The sequence below is a fragment of the Schistocerca gregaria genome, chromosome X (genome assembly GCF_023897955.1).
Source record: "Schistocerca gregaria isolate iqSchGreg1 chromosome X, iqSchGreg1.2, whole genome shotgun sequence".
Lineage (NCBI taxonomy): Eukaryota > Metazoa > Arthropoda > Insecta > Orthoptera > Acrididae > Schistocerca > Schistocerca gregaria.
The window spans coordinates 660,461,451-660,469,256 of NC_064931.1; the positions used below are offsets into that span (position 1 = coordinate 660,461,451).

Consider the following 7,806-nt stretch of genomic DNA (forward strand, 5'->3'; position numbering starts at 1 on the left):
CCACCATGGATCAAAGCCCAAAGGTCCCAGGATTTAAGAATCCAATACAGCCTTTGACTCACCATATTTTCAAGCAACTTGCAGTGGGCATTGTTAAACAGATCGTTCAATCATTGTCCACATGAGAGGTTGTTTACCTGATTTCAAAACTGGAATAATGACACTTTCTTACCGTTGGCTAGGGAACTCCCTCTCACTCCAGAGGTGGTTAAAAAGCACAAGTATATGATGCTAGCTAGCCACTGATAAGTGTTGAAGCATTTGGTTGTGCACACAGTCTAGTCTGGGAGCAATATTGAGGCACAGCGCATGGGGGCTGGTGAATTTCCATTCGCTAAATGGGGTGTTATAAGGCTCCAGGCAGTGGGGAACAAAAGATAGGAGGGGGTCATTCCAGACACTGTTTGAGAAGATGGAATGCAGGTGGATAGTGGACATATGCTTGAGGCCTGGGCAAAACGCTCAGGGACAAGATCTGCAATGGTGAGGATAACACCATTCAGGGACATTTCCAGGATACATGCAGGTGGATGCTTGACAAAAATGCACCTGATCTTTGAGCAAACCTATGAAGAGGGTGTAAGTGGCCATATGGCACCGACATATCATTGTAGCAAATCCATTTCTGCTGTTTAAGAAGATAATGGGCCTGTGCACAAAGCCATTTAAAGGCCAGGAGGTAGTCAAGAGATGGATGCCATTTGTAGCACTGAAGGTTATGGCAGCAGTCTAGCAGACACAGCAATTTTGAGAGTTACCAAGGGATGGTCTTTTGCTGGGGAGAACCCGAGGAAGAAGGAATCACCAAAGCAGGAATCAAGGGATACAGATGGAAAGATCAATGGCTGAGAAAGTGCCATGTGTCACACAACAGTGTGTGGAGGCTTGTGTTGGGGAGATCAAACCCTGCCACCAGGTCTTCGACAATCCTGTCCCAGTCATTGGTCACACTACCATCCCACAGAAGGTTGTAGGCATTAAAATACCCAAGAAGAAGAAAGAGCCAGTCTGGTGGGAGGTAAGGATTGCCTATTGTTACCGCAGAGTCTAAATGGATTCTAATGGCCACCACTTCCAGCACAATATGAAGAATAACACAGGAACCAACAATGTCCATGCAGACCAATGTACAGACATCACCAATGACTTGCAAAAGGCCAACCCAGTTCTGGCAGAGAGCTTGGAAATCATGAACAGTTGGTGAATGAGTAACCACAAAACGAGATTCCTGCAACACAGTACAAGCTAAAGAGTAGAGAGGGAGAAGAGATTGCAGTTCTGGGAGGTGACGATAGTAAACGTTTCAGATCCAGTGGAGGAGAGTACGACAAGAGGCCAGATGGACATTGAATGGGTCAGAAATGGCCAATGTGCCAAGTCATTGTCCATCACCAGTAAGGACGGAGTGACATCCATGAATGTAAGATCAGAACCTGATTGAGAGACAGAGCAGGTGATGCCTGCGGGGGGGGGGGGGGGGGGGGGGGGGGGAAGAGTCTCATTCTATCTCTTCTGCATCTTCTTCCTCTCTTTCAGAGGCAAGAGGACATGTGGTTGGAAAGAGAGCGAGTTACAACAATATCATGATCTGAACAAGAACAAGTGGCCTTGAGGCCCATAGAACATAGGTTCTGCATCTGACTCAAATTAACAGGCTTCTTGTCCTGGAGACGCCAGGGATGGAGTTCCTAGAAGGATTCCCATCTCTGGTGGATGCCAGAGAAAATTGTTTCTTCTCCAGACAAAGAGAAGGCACAGTTCCATGAGAAAATGGGGGGGGGGGGGGGGACACTAGGGAGGAGAAAAGGAAAGGGGTACATGATGGAGTTAAGGAGGTGGAGGTGGTGGAAAAGGAGGAGGAGGTGTAAACAGTGCAACAGAGGCAAAGGTACACATTAAAGATACCAAGTGGAAATGGTTGGGTTTCTGTCAGGCCTCAGAGCAGGATAGATGACCAAGAGTTCTGAATTTCTGAATCTTCCTTTCCTTTTCATAGATTGGACAATCCGGTGAGCATGGACAATGTGGGATTGAACAGTTTACGCAGTTTGGCGGTGGGCTGCAAGGACTCCCCATATGAAGAGGGCAGCTACAGTCACTGAAAATAGGATTTGCCTCACATTGCAAAGATATCTGACCAAAATGGAGATATTGGAAACAGTGCGTGGAAAGTGAGATGGAAGACTTGTAAATCTCTGTATCAACTTCACCAAACTTATCTTTGTTATATTCTACAAAAAAGAGCGGTATGGTAGCAGTGAGTCTCCCCATCCATCTTGGGACAAACCAAGTAATGGGGAAAGGGTTTTGCCCCAAACCTGTTGGCCTGGCCCTCTAACCAGGTGGTGACTACAGATGGGAAGGCTAATAAAGCAAAAGTAGGAACAAAGAGAGAACCATTCCTGTCTGAAGAAACAGTAGTGGAAGAGCAGCCAGAAGTATGGAGCTTAGCATGCTTCATGTGCAGAGCTTCTGCCCTCATACAACACACTATGATCAGGGCCTCACACCAGGGGCGCCTCCAAGCTGTGGCAAGGGCTGTCTGGGATGGTGGTTGTTGCTGGGAGTTTTAATGGGCTGAAAAGACGAGCAACCACTCCTAGGTATAAAAGATGAGAAACCACTCCTGCATATACACAAAGTGGTGACATTCAGGTACCAGAAGTGTGATCCCTGTGTTGTCAGGGGACTCAGAGGGGTATGTTAACAGCCTCACCACATGGACTGGTTATGTGTGCTGGTGACCTAGTGGAAGGGAGAGGACTATGGTGAATTCTTCCCAAATGGGGATTTAAAAACAGAGGTGAAGCCCCAAGAGGGACCGGAACAAGCTGGGAGGGGGGGGGGGGTGAGGAAGAGAGAGAGGAGAGAGAGGAGAGAGAGAGAGAGAGAGAGAGAGAGAGAGAGAGAGAGAGAGAGAGAGAGAGGAAAAAGGAGATATAAGACCAAAAAGGAGCGATGGAACCGAGGAAATAGACGGGTTGTCATAAAGGGAAACACCAAGGGAAAAAGAGGGGGGGGGGGGGGCACAATGGGAAGGAGCTAGGATGGGAAGGAGTCAATAAGTGGAGGGAATACTGTCCAAACAAGAGGAGAGGCTGCAATACCCCATGGTCTATGCATGCCACAAACATACCCACTAAAGAACTGTGGGACCCCCACGGAGATCTTCAGAGTGGGGAATAATAACTACAGCTATCCCATATCCAGGCCGCAGAAATAGTTCTTTTTGCTGACGATGCAATTGCTGTATCAAGCCTAATGAAATAACTTCAACACTTGAAAATATAAGCAACACTTTCTTAAAAATTACTAACTTGCTCTCCGCAAATGGACTGTCACTAAATTTGGATAAAACACAATACATGCAATTCAATACCGCATATGGCCTTACCATAATACATTAAGGCAAATCAATAATTGAAACAAAACATGATAAATTCTTAAGTGTTTATGTTGATAAGAAACTGAACTGAAAGTCACATGTTACAGGTCATTAGCCTTAGCTGTGTAATGGTCATGTTGTGGATAACATCAGATTTTGGGGATGAGAATGACATAAGTTGAGAGAGAGAGAGAGAGAGAGAGAGAGAGAGAGAGAGAGAGAGAGAGAGTCATAAAAAACATTGAAGAAATCATGTACATGATCTGCATGTTACCATTTTTGCTCCTGGGGAGGAGAACTATAACTGTAAAACTGACTACATAATAGTGAGAGACTGCAATTATGATTCACGGAACATGGAAATGACTAGCCAACTAACTAACTCCTTATTGCAAAAAAGGAGTTCAAATGGCTCTGAGCACTATGGGACTTAACATCTATGGTCATCAGCTCCCTAGAACTTAGAACTACTTAAACCTAACTAACCTAAGGAGAGCACACAACACCCAGCCATCACGAGGCAGAGAAAATCCCTGACCCCGCCGGGAATTGAACCCGGGAACCCGGGCGTGGGAAGTGAGAACGCTACCGCACGATAAAAAAGTAGTGATGGCATTTATCTTATACAATTTTTGCAGTTCTTTCAGCCTTGCAGATAGAACTCTTGGAATAAGAAAAGCAATTAATGAAAAGCAAACATTTAGTGTACCACTACATGAGCAAGACTCAATCTGCAATGAATATAGCAATGGGAATAGTGTATGATGAAAACACCTATTTTAGAAAAACTAGTGGAGTACACGTGATAAAAGTAAAAGAAGGTAAATAAAAAGCAGCTTATAGTAAACATAGTAAACAATTATTTAAATTACTGTGTTAAAAACTAATACAAATATTTTGACACTCTAAACAATGTCAATAACTGTACATGAAATGCTAAACCCTGATTCAAGTCATCACATTGAAAATTATGGACAAGCAGTTTTGGGATATGTTGCACTAGTATCAATCACCATACAAAATAAAAACAGTTACCACCTTCAGAAAAAAAGAAGTGAAACAAAAATTATAAATGATGATACAATTAAATGCACTTATTTTCTTAACTTCAGTATCATCTTAATAATGAAAGTACTGATCATGTTCACAGTCCTGAAGTAACAATTCTAAAAGACATTATATGTTGGCTTTCACCTAGGGATCTTCAGCCAACATCTGTTTATCAATTTTTCTGACATTCTGGCAGCACAAGAGGCTGGCATTTTCAAAGGTTCATCCTCTATTGTTGGTGGCATACTGTAGTTCAGCCTGCAGCTGGAGAGACTCCCGTCTGCCACTAGCAATGTATGGTGGTGAACCTTTGACAATGCCAGACACTTGTGCTGGCAAAATATCAGAAAAATTGTATAACGGATGTTAGCTGAGAATCCCGAGACAAAAGCCTACAGACAATACATCAACAAGTGACCACAAAAGCCTCAATAGCTTTTGAGCTTCTGAAAGACAGCACATCTTTTAACATCAGATTATTCTATTGAATGAAAGATGGTGATCACCTGAACCCTGAAAAATCTAGTCGTCGATAATGGCTGTTTTAAAATTCTGGTTCCCATAAAACTGATTTTTGGTTTCTGTGAATAGTATAAGATGATTACTTTTCAATTATCAGCATGAGGAAGTTTAAATTCATAAGAGTCATGACATGTCTTAACTGATATTCGATAAACCAGATTCATAAGAAAAAATAATATTGGAAAAGGTATGGTGGAATATGCTTCACAGGCATGTGTCAAATAAGATGCTGGTTCCATTTTGAAATATCTTGAAAAATTATGAAAGATTAAGAATTACTTTTCATCACTTGGATTTAAAGGAAAGTCTAGCACCTGATGTCAATTTTGGTCACAACAAACTGAAACTCACTACATCTATATAAACAGTTAGATATATATGAAGGTAGTATCTGTTCCCGAAAGAACAGATACCATTGATGACTGTGCAGCTTCTCTAGAGTGAAATGATAATTAAATCAACACCCTAGCTGCAAACAGGCGTTGATGTACATCATTGGGAACATGTTGAAAATGTGTGCCCCGACCAGGACTCGAACCTGGGATCTCCTGCTTACATGACAGACACTCTATCCATCTGAGCCACCGAGGGCACGGAGGATAGTGCGCCTGCAGGGACTTATCCCTTGCACGCTCCCCGTGAGACCCCCATTCTCAACATGTCCACACCACTACATTCGTGGTGCGCCTAATAGATGTTTTCCCATCACACTCATTACTCGTGGCAGATTACTCTACCAAGTCCTGTACGAGCTGCATTCGCACAAGGTCAATGACTGGGTAGCCATATTTTAACTATATATGAAGGTAGTATATGTTCCTGAAAGAACAGATACCATTTATGACTGTGCACCTTCTCTAGAATAAGGGGTAAGTCCCTGCAGGTGCACTATCCTCCATGCCCTCGGTGGCTCAGATGGATAGAGCGTCTGCCATGTAAGCAGGAAATCCCGGGTTCGAGTCCCGGTTGGGGCACACATTTTCAACATGTCCCCAATGTTGTATATCAAAACCTGTTTGCCGCTAGGGTGTCGATTTAATTACCGTTTCATGTTAGATGTGTGATTTCAGTATTTCAGGTTGATAGAGAAACATTTGACAAAGGTTCAAAGTAATTTAATTTCACACATATAAAAAATCTCAAAGTATACCCAAATTCCACAGGACCTCCAGAATAGAAATTTCTTTGGGATGCTAAAACCTAAACTAGAATAAGATTTATGTTTAACATTTCAACTATCATATTACATGAACTGTGGGTGAAGAAAACTGCTTTTGAACTCTACTGAATTTAATAAAAACCCTATATTTGACTGTTCACATAAAAATGAATCATTAAAATGCTCAATAATTGATCTGAAGACTGAGAGAGAAACAAACTTTTCAATAGTAACACAATGCATACAATTTGTGATAAATGATGTCATCATTGACTTGACTCTCCCTAAAAACAGTGCAATAAAGCACATATAAAACTGTAACTCCCGCCACATCGTTAAAACTAACTAAAGAATGGAGTGTATCAGAATGAATAATGTAATACTCATTGATTAATCACAAAATATCGCAACTTGTGTAGATGTGAATTTGTTTGAGAATGATAATACAATTCTAAAAGTTTATAGTATTGTCTATGTTCTGGCATAATGACATGCACCAATACGAAGATCAAGAATGATACAGCACAGAGGGTTGTGAGACGATGTCAGCCAATAGCATGCTGACTAGGACATCGCCATGGCAGGAGTGGTATCTACATGAAGAGAATAAAAGCAACGCACCACCTAGCTGTGGCCGGACAGTAGAAGATGCGCACTGGTAGACTGGTACTAGAAAATGGACTAGAAGAGAGGCACTAGAAGAACCGCAGTGGTATTAACAATAGCAGTGACTTATGAACTTGGGTACATTACTTGAATGGACATTGTATATAGTGAATGACATTGGTTATTTACATGTCACCATTTGCTTGCAACCCAAAGTTAAGTACTGTTAATTCAATTACTGTACAATTAATAGGATTTTCTTGTGTGTTGTTTAGCTATCTGAGAAAACAGCTACTTAGGTGCCCTACAAGACACGAGTGGGCAGGATACCACAGTCTACTCAACAACTGCACTAGAATCTCTTATAAAAGCAGCATTTCTAGCTCATACTGAAGGTCAAAGAATGGTACTTCAGATATCAAATGTAGATGGAACTAAAGGTCCTGTATTACCAAATACGTTAGCCCAGATACTTTAGTTAGATAAAGAAATGCTAGGCCCTAAATTTTTTTCAAGCAAAGTGCACCAAGTAACATGGTGCAATGGTTAACACATTGGACTTACATTTGGGAGGACAATGGTTCAAATCCCCATCTGGCTATCCAGATTTAGGTTTTCAATCATCAACTTTCCAGTTCAGACTTGGAATATACTGCATTAATGACATGGGCCTTGTGATTAGATTTTTAGCACTGGGTCAAATTTTTATGTTTGTTCTACAACACCTAGGGCAAGATTTTATTCTGTTCACCTGTGTAGCCGCCCGTGTAGCAGACTGCTTATGCGGCATGCAGCGTTGTTTACTCGGTTTGGCTAGCGCAAGCTGCCGGTGTCGAATGGGGTGATCGCAAGCAAGGGACTCAACACAGCAAATAGCTGGCTGCTCAAATGTATGAGCCGGCAAGGCATCGGAATCATACTGATCTAGTATTTGCACTACCTGTTGAAATGATCACAATCACATCATGCAACATAACATCAGAATATAAAGCACCACAAGCACATTTGAATTAACATCTCCTCGTCATACCCAGCAAATCTATTGTCCACTCGCAATAAGTTTGTTCTGAACGTTTTTTGCAAT

At 42.0% G+C, this 7,806-nt stretch overlaps 2 non-coding genes across 2 annotated transcripts; one reads left to right on the forward strand and one right to left on the reverse strand.

The window, feature by feature from the left end:
* Window positions 1–5,474: 5,474 nt before the first annotated feature.
* Window positions 5,475–5,549, reverse strand: Trnat-ugu (transfer RNA threonine (anticodon UGU)). Its single transcript has one exon. It is a non-coding gene; the product is annotated as a tRNA-Thr (tRNA).
* Window positions 5,550–5,856: 307 nt separating this feature from the next.
* Window positions 5,857–5,931, forward strand: Trnat-ugu (transfer RNA threonine (anticodon UGU)). Its single transcript has one exon. It is a non-coding gene; the product is annotated as a tRNA-Thr (tRNA).
* Window positions 5,932–7,806: the final 1,875 nt, after the last annotated feature.